General features: G+C 32.4%; 1 protein-coding gene and 1 long non-coding RNA gene across 4 annotated transcripts in view; one reads left to right on the top strand and one right to left on the bottom strand.

Annotated features, from left to right (window-relative positions):
• LOC145292913 (glycerol-3-phosphate phosphatase-like) overlaps positions 1–13497 on the bottom strand; it is a 117125-nt gene that overhangs the window by 90913 nt on the left and 12715 nt on the right. The gene's annotated exons all lie outside the window — the stretch shown is intronic.
• The window catches only part of LOC145292915 (uncharacterized), a 60609-nt gene continuing 52692 nt past the window's right edge, over positions 5581–13497 (top strand). The window contains exon 1 of the long non-coding RNA XR_013869618.1: positions 5581–5802. This is a non-coding gene — a long non-coding RNA (uncharacterized LOC145292915). The remainder of the gene's footprint in view (positions 5803–13497) is intronic.

The following is a 13497-nucleotide window of genomic DNA, read 5'->3' on the forward strand; positions in this document are numbered from 1 at the left end:
GGACCCGGGAGCAATATTAATTAAGGAACAACTCAACGTTCATCAAAGACTCCAAATTTCTCAGGTTTAATTTAGAATTACTCGAGACTGAATCGTTTGACTGCAGTTATACAAGCCACACAACTTTTTTTTTTTCTTTTTCATTTTTTCAAATTGTATATTTTAAAATAAGCAAACGAATAAACTTTTTTTTTGGTTCATTTGCTTATTTTAAAAAATACAATTTGAAAAAATAGATTTAAAAAAGTTGCTTCATTTTGAAGTCAACAGCTCTACACAAAGCCTTTAAAACACAGGGTGACTAAACTTAAAGATAACCTGATTTTTAACTTTAGCCAAGAATCTTAAATTTACATATTTAATGCTAAACTAGTTGGGCTACCCGGCGTTGCTCAGAAGAGTATCAAATAATTTATTTTTATCAATAACAATTGATTTCCTGCTGTTGCCACATGGGAGATAAATTTTGCTATAAAAACCTAAACAGCCAATCAAGGTAAAAACTTAGCTTTCCAAGAAAAACAATCAAACAAAAAAAAAAAATGCAATATTTTTATTAATAAACTGGCCACCCGGCACTGCCCGGTTGTAAAATACGCTTAAATATTCTATTTTAATTCTTGCAAAAACTGAGACATGTGCATTTGTTTTTTTTGTTTTACAAAGGGGTCACCATAGATGAATGCATCCAAGTAGTATGTTTTTTTGTAAATAGGTCCATTCTGGTCTGTAAAAAAAAAAAAAAAAAATAAAAATACTTGAGCTGTGATCAAAACCAAAACCTAAAGACAGTGGGTCAAGTACGATAACCATTAGGCCAGCTTGACACGATCTTTAAAAGGTGTTTTCAAACCTACTTATTCTTAACATAATGTGAACGATTTGTGCATGCGTAGTCATGAAACAGCAAACAGATAAAAATCCTGTAGCCTCCCACATACAAATGTTTCAATTTTAACCCCTTAGCAGTCCTTTTTTTCCGGATGAAAAGGAATTAAAGTTTTCCACATGTCTGAACACCCTATATACCAAATTTCAAGTCTGTAGATCAAAAAATTCGTTGAGTATTTAGGTTGAGTTGTCCTCACACACATGAGAAAAGTTTTACTTAAAAAACAAAACAAAAAAATAGTAAAACTAATTCTCTCTCCTTACAAACTCATTAAGTAAAACGTGTGTACCAGAAATTAGTCAGAAAAAACATTAAGAACAAGGGAATATTGTTTTGTGTCAATTAAATGAGAAAGAAAATCTTTTCTTCATTTTTATTATCAGTTCTTAAAGATCACACCTTTAGTTTTCCTTGCTAATAAAATTAAATATACATACGCCTCAGTAAAGAAAATGTTAAAATGTTTTTTTAAATATTCAAACAATTTATGGTATTTTTACGATTTAAAATAAATGCATTCACTTCATCCGTCAAAGCCGTCTATCATTTTACAGCTGTTTTTAAAGTTCTCAATTTTTTAGATGAGGGTTAATTGTTTATATAACTTGTATTGATCGGACTATTGTTCTCATGTTGAGTGTTTTTTGTGCAACGTTTCATTCGGATTGTCCTTCAACCGTCTTCAGGCATGTTGGTTATTTTTTGGAAAAGAAAAGAGAAAAGTTACTGGCTCAGTAGATATTTTCGTAATTTGTGATTTAGTCTCTATTTTATGGTTATAATTTCGAATTTGTGAAAAAAAGATTGGTTGACAAAAGGGAGGCAACTCTAATAAAAATCGACATGGGATTATCTCCCTTTCATTTCCAAAATTTTAAGGGTGTACAATGTTTGTTTATTCTATAGTTAGACTCCCAAATGCTACTAAAATCTAGGCTTGGTTTGCTAAGTAATTTTTTTTTTTTTTTTAGCATATGTGCTGCCTTCTTGAGTTGCCTGACTCTCCACCTAGTATTCCTGTCAATTATTTTGACTTTGTTCCATAAATGTTTTTGTTTAAGAAAACACCACCGTTCTAACAAAAATATGAGACAAAGCATCTTTCTCTTTGCCTGTTTATTCTATTTTTTCTCAGAAACTATTGGTTCAAACTGACTGAAATTTTCTATGGACCCTTGTATGGCAAGTTATAGGCTCGACACTGTGGCGAACTAAGAATTATGGTATCCATTTAATGCATAGTTAGGGATTAGTCACCGCAATACCACATTTACTCTACAAGTTTGGCATAAAGCACTCATTCTAAGTCAACAGCTTAAAACTTTGTTAGAAATTAGGAAAAGCTGAGAGTACACTGGTGCAGTGATGCGCTAGTCGTTTCTGTATCACTACATGAGTTTGGATGTACCTGTTTTCACAACTTATTGCCAAGCAAGATATTACATGGACATATGAGAGAAAATAGATCATTCATCGTGTAATTGCTAGAAATATGGAAATATATAATCAAAAGAAAATGCAATTCTTTATCGAAAGTCCGATACAGGTAAGAAAATGTTGAAATTTACTTTTCCTAATTTCTTAAGTGCATCGCACTGGTTAGATTATAAATTGGGGTGACTCTCACTTCTCTTATTTTATCCTTTAGTCCTTGCATTCTGTGAGTGATGTTTTTGACAAAGGGGGAAAAATTGCTGTTTGCTGGATCAGAATCTATCTAACACTTATCATTGACTAATTTTTGATCTTGGTGTACCATTTTCCTTTTGCTTATTTCCTTACATCAAGTGGCTTCATACCTTGATTGTATCAATTTCCATTAAAAAAAAAAATATATCAGTCTAACAAATTTTATTTGAAAGAAACAAAAGTGAACCAAATTGTAATTGGCAAATAGCGTAATGAAAAAAAGCACAATCTGAATCAAGCATCAATTTGTTAAATGCATTTCTATTTAAATATGACTATGAAAATCCAAGATAATTTTATGTGTTAGAAAAAAATATACACATACACAAACTTGTAAACCATGCTTGTTTTTTGTATTTGCACACACACACACACACACACACACACACACACACACACACACACACACACACACACACTTCACTCATTGGGAAGGTATCATGAAAGAATGGAAGAAAGAGAGAGGGTTGAGGGGGAAAAAAGAAGGTTGAAGGGAAGAAATATATTTGAAAATGGATGACATCATGAAGGATTTATCATAGCCAATCATGAAAAAGACAGAAAGGGTGAAAAAGACGTCAGGTCATTTAATACACTTCTAAAAGCATTTATCAAGAGCAAATAGAAGCACTGTGACATCATAAAGGATGAATGATAGTTGGCATGTTTGTTCGAAAAGAGCAAACATAACTTATAGCTGCTGTATTTCAGTTTTCCAGGCACGAGTTACAGACTCTCTTCCACCATGTTGGTATCGAAAATACAAAATATATACCCAAAGGGAGATAACTATGTCCCAACAATAGTACTGCCAACACTAATTTGAATATTAATAATTAAGAAATATAAAAGGTGGGTTCTCTCTATCGAGCTAGAAAACTACTCACACCTGAGAGTATCCCGTACCTTTACAAGGCCACCATTCGCCAATGAATGGAGTATTGTTGCCACATCTGGGCTGGTGCATCTACTAGTCTCTCCCTTTTAGATAAAGTCCAAAAAAGAGTTGTCAATCTAATCAGTCCCACTATCAACTAAGCTCCAGCCACTGTCCCATCGCCACAATGTTGTATCACTGTGCCTGTTTTACAAATATTTTAATGGAACGTGTTCTGATGAACTCGTTTCACTTGTACCCCTGCCTCGACGTACATATCCTTAACAAACCTGCTTAACAATAAGATCTCACCCCTTCACTGTTGATGTCCCTAAATGCCAGAAAGCTTCCTATTCTAATTTATTCCCTCAAACAACTATACTTTGGAATTCCCTTCCTGCTGCCTGCTTCCCTGCTGTACTGATATGCAGAAGTTTATATGTAACATAAACAAATATCTTATTAATCTTTCCTAGACATTACCCCAAATAGTAGCCCCTTACGTCCAAGTGGCGATATGCTTTGTAAGGAGTGAACATGAGTAAAAAAAAAAAAAAAAAAAAGCACATTTTTGAAATATCGTTTTGAAATTTAAGCCAAAACGATTTGCGCATGTTTTAAAGGTAAATAAATATTTATTTTTAAAAGTTAAATGTTTCTTTTAAAGAAGCAAAAGCACATTTCGATTTAGCTTTCTTAAATTTCAAATTTTAAGAATGAATAAATAAATGAACTTTTAAAAATTATAAATATCTACTTTACTGTATTTCCCCCAGCAAGAAATTCTTTTAATTGCCCGCATTCAAATGGAAAATAATTTCTTGTCTTTAGGAAAAGAGAATAAAAGAGTAAAAAGTAACTTTTGACCAATTTTCTTGATTCTTTTTCTGCAATTCAATACAACACAGCAACTTCCGGTTGTGCCTTTCTTTTTTATGTGCAACATTCTTAAAAGTAAATAAAGAAATTTTTTTTACAGAAAAGTATCATTATTATGCCAAACTACTTATACTACTACACACAGGTACTTGGCCTTTTGGCCAAGATCAAAGTGTAATATCTGTTCCGGCAGATACTGCAAGCAAAGACCATATGTGGGAGAAACCCCACATATAAGACCTTGGTCAATGTAGGGGCAACCCTTCATACCAATTGTCACTATCCAGCTCCCCTACTCCCTGGGGAATTGGTCCCCATTTCCCCTTCACTCCTCACTTTAAAAATCGGCCTTGTGCCTAATTTGCTCAGTGGGGGAGCAAATAAATACCTCAAAGTGTAGTATCTGTTCTTCAGATGCTGCACTTTCATTTCTTGTTCTCTTTCGGTGGAGGATCAGTCCTTCACGACTGAGACAATTTTTTATTTTTGTACCTTTTCTCCACGTTAAAAAATGACCCTGGTGTCTAACTCTGTCCCATGGGGAGGCATAGTAAATAGGTACTTATACTACTACTTCGATGACATCAACATGTCACGCAACTTTAATACAAAGGCCTTAAGTAACTAATTTACAATGATAGTGCCTGAACCCTATTTCACTCCAAATAATTTAGGTGATTGAAATAGGAATTAACCGAATCATTGATAGTTATAATTCTTATCTTTTTTCCATGTGATTACTAAGAAGCAATGGCCATGAGTGAAGTGCTATTTTACACAATAAAAACTTTGAAAATTTAAATGAAAAAATACCATCAATTGAAGCTACTTAAACCCTTTATGACCTGGTTGAGCTAATTCGTTCAGTCATAAATAAATGAATATAACGGTATAAATAAAGTGGGAATTGATTCAAACACGCTTTGTACGTATTAGTTCAATATTTGGGTAGATGCCAGATACCTCTAGATTGCAACTGTCCATTGCTTACATTCAGTATGCCACCATCTAAAATTAACAATAAATATTTTTTTAATCATCTACATCAGGCATGTCAAACACGCAGCCCACGAGCTGCATGCGGCTCGCAAGAAGCAGAATTGCAGCCCCACAGACAATTTTAAGCAACTTGGAAAAATCAAGGAGAAAAACAAAAAGATCAAAATAAGAGGCGAGTTCAAAAAGTAGTTAAAATTTCTTATCTATCCTCGCTTTTTTTTTTTTTTTTTTTTTTTTTTTTGATACTGAGCCCACATATCGAAAGCTTACAACGTCACAAACACAACTGTCACGACTTCTCATTACTTCCCTTAGTTTCCCTTTCTTACGCAGGGTACCTTTCTTAGCCCTACACAGATTTCCGGTGGTGTCATTCATTCCTTTCCTTTTCTCCTGCACGTTAACATGCTGTCCCAGCAGTAGCTTATCTTTTTTCACTCCCACCTCGACGTTCTGCATCGACGCTGTAAGTCTTTTCTTTCTTTTTTTTTTTTTGGTATTTGTTTCTCTGAGGGCCCACTAAAGCTAAATTACCGGTGATAAGACAAAAACTTGTCACTTCAAAAAATTTAATCTTCTGCTGGTTGTGGGTTTTGTAAAGTCAAGTTTTGTTGCAATTAAAATTATAAATGGTTTCTGCTTGAATTTATTTTATTTTTCATTAATAAATATTTTTAGGTATTAATCAGAAATAACAGGAACAAGACAGTAAAGAAAGCAATTCTATCCACAATATTATTTTTTCTTTTAAAATTCAAAATTCTAATTGTTTTTATATTTTTAATTTGCTATATTTGTTTTAGTTTTAATTGTTTTGTTTCGTTTTTAAATTTTAAATTCGTTCTTTTTTTTTTTTTTATTTAAAGTTAATAAAAAGTTATTTTGTTACATTGGTTTTGTTAGATTTGTTTTATCTTTTTTTCGACTCGCACCCATGAAAACCGACAAAACATAATTTTACAAAACCCACAACCAGCAGAAAATTCAATTCTTCGAAGCGACAAGCTTTTTGCTTTATCACCAGTAAATTAGCTTCAGTGGGCCCTTAAAGAAACAAATACCTTTTTTACATAATTTATTGACTTTCAAGTTCTTCACATTGTTATTTGGACTCACATTTTCATTGTCTTGGACTTTTAAGCATTTCCCGCTTCTCTCTCTCTTACCCACTTGTCACTGTATTTCTCTTTTTTATTACCTTTTCAGTTTCTACCTTCTATTTTCAATAAACCCTGCGATAAGCAAATTGTTTTCATAAAGTGATAAATCAAAAAAAATGTTGTGCCCAGGACATGGTTTCAATGTAAAGAATAGCTTTTCCAAAGCAAGGATAGATAAGAAATTTTAACTATTCTTCAAACACACCTCTTATTCTGTATTTATTTAATATACTTTTAAGTTTCCTGCCATGTATGCCTTATACCTACATTGCTTTTTACTAATTGTTCACATTGTTCCATTTATTTTTATATAAAATGTTAGTAAGCTATCTATACTCCTATAAATTCGGGTTTTTTTTTTTTGCATGTATTGATATTCATATTAAAACCCTCTTTTCTATTAATTTAAAAAAGAAAATACAGTTTTTTTTATATATGGGTTGTAGAATTGCATTCATTAGCAAAAGAACTAGCTAATTTGCATATTCTTTTAAACATTCATTTTAATTAATTCCCTATTAGTTGCTTCAGTTTTCTAATGGGATAATCATCTTTAGTTAACTATTATGTGTAATTATATTCATACAGATATTCTACATGATTTATACTTGCATAATATTTGCATAAAAATTTATAGTAAACACAAAATTGTTTCCATATATATTTATGTATGCGTATATATTTTTGTTTAATAAATTTTGCCTACCAAACTCCTCCTAGAGATTTGGTCTACAGACATGAAACTTCATATATAAGGTATTTGAATCCATGCAAAACTTTATATTTAGGTTTTAGCCAAGAAAAATCTGTGAAAAAGTGTTAAAATGAAAAAAAAAAAAATGAAATTTGCCAGGTGAAGGTCGAACGGCAGCATTACAAATGCATAACATAGTAGTTATTGGTTCATGTTTTAATTTTTAGCCTTGCAGTAAACATGTTTTCATAGGCCAGTCATTGACGGCAGAAGCAAAATAAATCGTGAGCTGAACGTTTTGGTTTTGATTCTCGGTGGTGGTGCATGAGTCTTTTTTTTTTAATGATTTTGAAATCATTACTATATATTGCATTCTATCTATCTATCTATCTATCTATCTATATATCTATAAAAGTGAAAATGTCTGTCTTTTCTCTATGGTTGTTAAGACTATTATACAGAGAGGCATTACTTTACATATTCACACTTTTTAATATATACATATGCACATAACCTTATGAATAATACATAGAGCCTGAGCAAAGCCAGGTAGAACTGCTAGTAAATAATAAAAGTAATACTGTAATATTACAAATATAATATTTGTTAGAAGATGTTTCGTCAGAGATACCAACCATCTAGAAAACAGGGGAAGCAATGCAACAATGAAATGTCTCGAGAAATATGCTGGAATGTCAAACTTTTTTTTTCTTCACAAAAAAGGTTGAGTCAAAATCCATGACGGAGCTAACATCTATTTTGCCTCAGCTTCCCTCTGTCGGGCTTCAGATAGCCAAACAATTCTAAACTCACGCACGCACAGTCATAAGCATACACATGCTGATGCTAACATATACACCTACACACAACTCATTAATTTTTTCACATTATCGTCTGCTCATCACAAACAAATGCATTAACTTATTCATTTAAATAGTCCTAACATTTCTCAAATTTATTACAATGAAAACAAATGAATATTTAGTTAATAATGAAGACAACGAAAGGAAGTCTCACTTTAACATTTAATAAGCAACTTTATTTGTCATTAGTAGTGTGTGTAGAAGAGAGAAACGGGTTAGTAGGTTGAAATGTACTTGTGTAAAGATAGATTTAATATATTGCTGGTTGGTTGAAGGAGAGAAAAATTCAGTTCCGTTTACACGTGTTTATAGCTAGTAGTCGTCGGTACGAAGGAAGCTGGTTAAAGGAGAAAGAAAGGCCAAAGACTTCAGCGTGTTTACATATGTAGGAGCGTGCATCTGATAGTAGAGACAGGGCAAAGGGTTAGTGTCTCGTGATAAGAAACAGTAGGTGTGTGTGTGTGTGTGTGTGTGTGAGTGTAGTCTTTAGCATGATAAAGAATGTTCGTTAGGGTACCGCATGTGGAAATATGAGTTTGAAGAGCCATAGCTAACTTGCTGTACTCATATTCTGCCTGTGGTCAAAGCCCCAGGCGAAGTCTGCTCTCAGGCAGGGTCAGGATAAAAGAGGGTTGAGTTTCAGATTTCGCCTTTTATATACTCTGTCACGTGATTGAGAGCTGGCTTCTGATTGGACAAGCCAGGAGGAAATGGATTTCAAATCTCGAATCGTGAGAAATAGCTTCTGCCTGTGATGTAGCGAGTGTTGGCTGCAACAAATATTTGACCCATTAATAACTTTCAATCAAATGTAATTTTTAAAACCGAGTCTGGAAGTTTTGATTAGTTTTTATAGACTCCTGGATAATTTATGGCCCTTAAATTATTGACTCAGACTTTGATATCTCAGCATATGAATCCTCTTTACCCCAAAATATGAAAATACATTCCATTTTCTCTAATCTAGGGAAACTTCCAATTTAAAACATACAAAATATCTCTTTTGTGCATTTGAAATGTTTGTGTTTATTTCGCTTGCTCTCTCACATGTAAATCTAAAACTAAAAACAATTTTCATTAAAAATATTTTTCAAAAACCGACTCTCCAAAACTGGAACTCTAAAATATGACCTCCAGAAATTCTGTCAACCTGTATTTTTCATTACTTTAGGTAATCCTATTTTGTTGTAATAAAAAGGAAGTGCTTATAATATTTATTTACTTTTATCTAGATTTATTCTTAAACATGTTGTAAATCAAATTAAAAGTGCATTTTAAGTATGAAAAAGGTCGATTAAAGTCACAGATTACACTGACAATTTATTCATAAAAAAATAAGCTAAAACAATTAATTATTGATAATTAAATATGAAAAGAGGATCAAAGGAAAAATAAGAAAAAGCTATAAAGGGCTATAGTAGCATAGGTTGCTTCTTATTGATTTCGGCCAGTTTTTTGGATAAGATTGTAATTCTGGATCAATCCTGGACTAATCCAATTGCCAAATTCCATTTAATTCAGGAACTGGATAATTTTCAGATTGCAATCCAATTGTTATCTGATGTAATCCACAGTGATCTCACTCAAAGACAACATTTTCATTAATCCTGTGTTATGTCACAACCAACCTCCGACTTCCCCTGACTCCGACTCTGACACTGCAACCCTGGCCAGAAGTCACCAAAGTCCCTAGATGACTTTGTGATACAAGCTAGAACTTTGGCACAGAAATGTGATTTCAAAGATGAAGAGCTGAGTGAAAGGCTTATAGAGCTCATCATATTTTCAACTCCGTATGATGCTTTTTGGAATGAGCAGTACAGCAAACCAAAAATAACCAATGTACTGACTAAAAGCTGAAAATACAAAGCCCTTAACACTGGAAATGACCAGCTGAATCAACTCTGAATGCCAAAGAACGGAGCGAATTTATAGGTAAAAATGGCACGTAATGCATAAATAAGAAAAAAATGACAAAACGAGAAAATATAGATGAATATCTCACGGTTTATTAAAATCTTGGATACCCTACATAATGGGGGAAAAATAAGAACTTTGTCAAATTAAAATGGGTGACCGATGTATATATTTAAAAAAATATATATTTTAATGTGTTTAATGTTCTTTAAAACAAAACAAAAAAAAATCGATTTTTATATATGAACACGCTTTGGATTACTTATTTATTTTTTTTATTACATTTTCACCCAACACACACACAACGTAGGGTCCATTAAAACACTAGGCGAATTAGAAAAATAATTAAGTAAAAAAAAAAAAGAAAAAAAAAGAAAAGCAATACACATGTACAACCTTTTCACGAAGAAAGAAAAGGAAGACATACAGACACACAGATGTAAAACTTTATATATAGAAAATAGTTAAAAAAAAATGTTTATCGTATTGGGAATTAGCTCGTTATGAACGAAGAAAAATATCACTTAATGTCAAAATTAGAAGGGAAAAACAAAGAATGGCCTTATTCTGAAAATTTTTAACAACAGCCAGTGAGAAAACCAAAAAGAAAAAAAAAAGGACATAGAACATATGACTGTAATGATAAACACGTCAATCACAAATATATGTTATGAATATTTTGTGTCATTTTTAAACTGTGAACTAAGCGTAACTTTTAAGGAAAAACAATATGTACTTTTGATGAAAAACAATGGATAGGTTCTGAAATGTGATTTTTTTTTTCCTTTTTTCACTAATTGTACGATTTTATTTCTTAGGAATTTTTTTTTTTCTGACATGGACAATTTTAGTGCCATCGAGTGTTCTGAGACTTTATAAGCGAGTCGTTTTATTTTATTTTAGAAACGACTGTATTTTAATTGTAAATGTCTAGGTATTTTTTGTAAACGACTGTGATTTTTCTTTAATTTTGAATTCTGTGGAATGGTAAAAGATGATGCACTATGCAGCCGACCTAGTTGCTGACGTGGACAAAATTTTGTTGATAGTGAGATGGGACTTTGTGATTGCTTATAGGATATTTTTGTATTTTTTAATTTATTATTTTTATGTAATTACTTAATATAATTACTTATAACGTCACCAACTAACCTTCGGAAGAAACCCCCCCCCCATCCGATTTTGTTTTATATCATAAGTTGCTTAAAACGTGATTAGTTAAAGTTCAGAATAAAATCACGCTTTCTCTTAACGGTTAATTTAAAAAAAAAATCTTCTGAACGCTATTAAAAGTTAAATTCTTCACTAGTTTGGAGACGGAATGCGTTGTTGTGATAAGTGATTTTCTCTATTAATTCGCACTTTTTATTTTAAGATTCAAATATTAATAACTACATTTTATTTCAGTATTTAATTTATGTATTTCTGTTGTATTAAATGCTAGCTTTAATTTTTTTTTTTTTTTTTTCTCGTCCATAAATGTTTATCTACAAAGTTGATCTTAAATATTGTATAATCAATCCATTATATTATCATTTTCAGTCCCCCACCCCTAATTTCTGGCTCCCATCTTATCTCGCAATTACTTATAACGTCACCAACTAACCTTCGGAAGAACCCCCCCCATCCGATTTTGTTTTATATCATAAGTTGCTTAAAACGTGATTAGTTAAAGTTCAGAATAAAATCACGCTTTCTCTTAACGGTTAATTTAAAAAAAAAATCTTCTGAACGCTATTAAAAGTTAAATTCTTCACTAGTTTGGAGACGGAATGCGTTGTTGTGATAAGTGATTTTCTCTATTAATTCGCACTTTTTATTTTAAGATTCAAATATTAATAACTACATTTTATTTCAGTATTTAATTTATGTATTTCTGTTGTATTAAATGCTAGCTTTAATTTTTTTTTTTTTTTTTTTTTTCTCGTCCATAAACGTTTATCTACAAAGTTGATCTTAAATATTGTATAATCAATCCATTATATTATCATTTTCAGTCCCCCACCCCTAATTTCTGGCTCCCATCTTATCTCGCAATTACTTATAACGTCACCAACTAACCTTCGGAAGAACCCCCCCCCCCCATCCGATTTTGTTTTATATCATAAGTTGCTTAAAACGTGATTAGTTAAAGTTCAGAATAAAATCACGCTTTCTCTTAACGGTTAATTTAAAAAAAAAATCTTCTGAACGCTATTAAAAGTTAAATTCTTCACTAGTTTGGAGACGGAATGCGTTGTTGTGATAAGTGATTTTCTCTATTAATTCGCACTTTTTATTTTAAGATTCAAATATTAATAACTACATTTTATTTCAGTATTTAATTTATGTATTTCTGTTGTATTAAATGCTAGCTTTAATTTTTTTTTTTTTTTTTTTTTTTTTTTTTTTTCTCGTCCATAAATGTTTATTTATCTACCGAGTTGATTGCAAAAATAGATTACCTTATTGTACTCATTTTTAGTTCGTGGGAGGGGAATCTATCACCATACTTTCCCTTAAACAGGTCCGTTGGACTTTTATTAAGTACAATACTTAATAGTTATTTTTTTATTTTTTTTTATTTTTATTTTTATTTTTTTTTTTTTTTTTTTTTTTTTTTTTTAATGGAGAGTAGAAAACGCATTGTGGATGCGTTATCGGCAGCTCCTGTTACTCTCGCTTCTTCTTATTTGTCCCTCAGTCCTCATTTTTAAATGAGTGATTTTTCTGACAAAGGGAGAAGAAAAAGCTGTTTTCTAGGTTGGCAGTATTTTTGCGCGAACAGTTGGCAGAGTTGGTGGAAATTTTCTGTTTCTATGTCTATCCTTGTAGCCATGTCACTAGTAAGGGTGCTGGAGGTAAACGTTTTGTCTGGGCTGACGTTATCCGCCTGATAGTCAGGGACCCGAACCTTGGATTAACCACTAAGGAGGCTGTCCTATCAGCAGGTGCAAAGTACTGGGGCCGCTGTATTGCCATTTGGTGAATGGAATCTGGACCATGCAGTAGCTTCTGGTGGGGCCTCTCGATGCCATACTAGTGGGTAATTGTTACGGCTTTACCTTATCATGTGGTACAAAAAAAAAAAAAAAAAAAAAAAAAATTCTTCGTTTCTTTTTCTCTCTTAGTTTCCCCTCTCTGTCCTGCTCTAAGTAAATCTGTCGACCTAGTCCACAAATTCCAAAATTTCATCATGACAAGTTTCAAGAAAAAATACACGATTAAACCCGGTTCTCCAACTTCCAACGTAGACCCCTACTACCATGTCTCCTTCTCCAACATCAGGGGTCTACGTTCTAACCTTCCAGAGGTTGAAACCCAATTACAGGAGACTAAAACAGACCTTTTATTTTTAAGTGAAACTGGCATTGGACAGGCTATTTCCCTTGATGAGTTTGCAATTACAGGATACTCTAACTTAACTTCTAAATCTGACCCCCAAGATCGCCATGGGCATGGAATATGTGCCTATATTAAAGATAGCTTTCCATGTGGGAGGGACATCTCCAGGGAAGATCCTAACTTACCTTATATGTGCTTCCGGG

The sequence above is a fragment of the Euprymna scolopes genome, chromosome 14 (genome assembly GCF_053919585.1).
Source record: "Euprymna scolopes isolate OS-2025 chromosome 14, ASM5391958v1, whole genome shotgun sequence".
Taxonomy (NCBI): Eukaryota; Metazoa; Mollusca; class Cephalopoda; order Sepiida; family Sepiolidae; genus Euprymna; species Euprymna scolopes.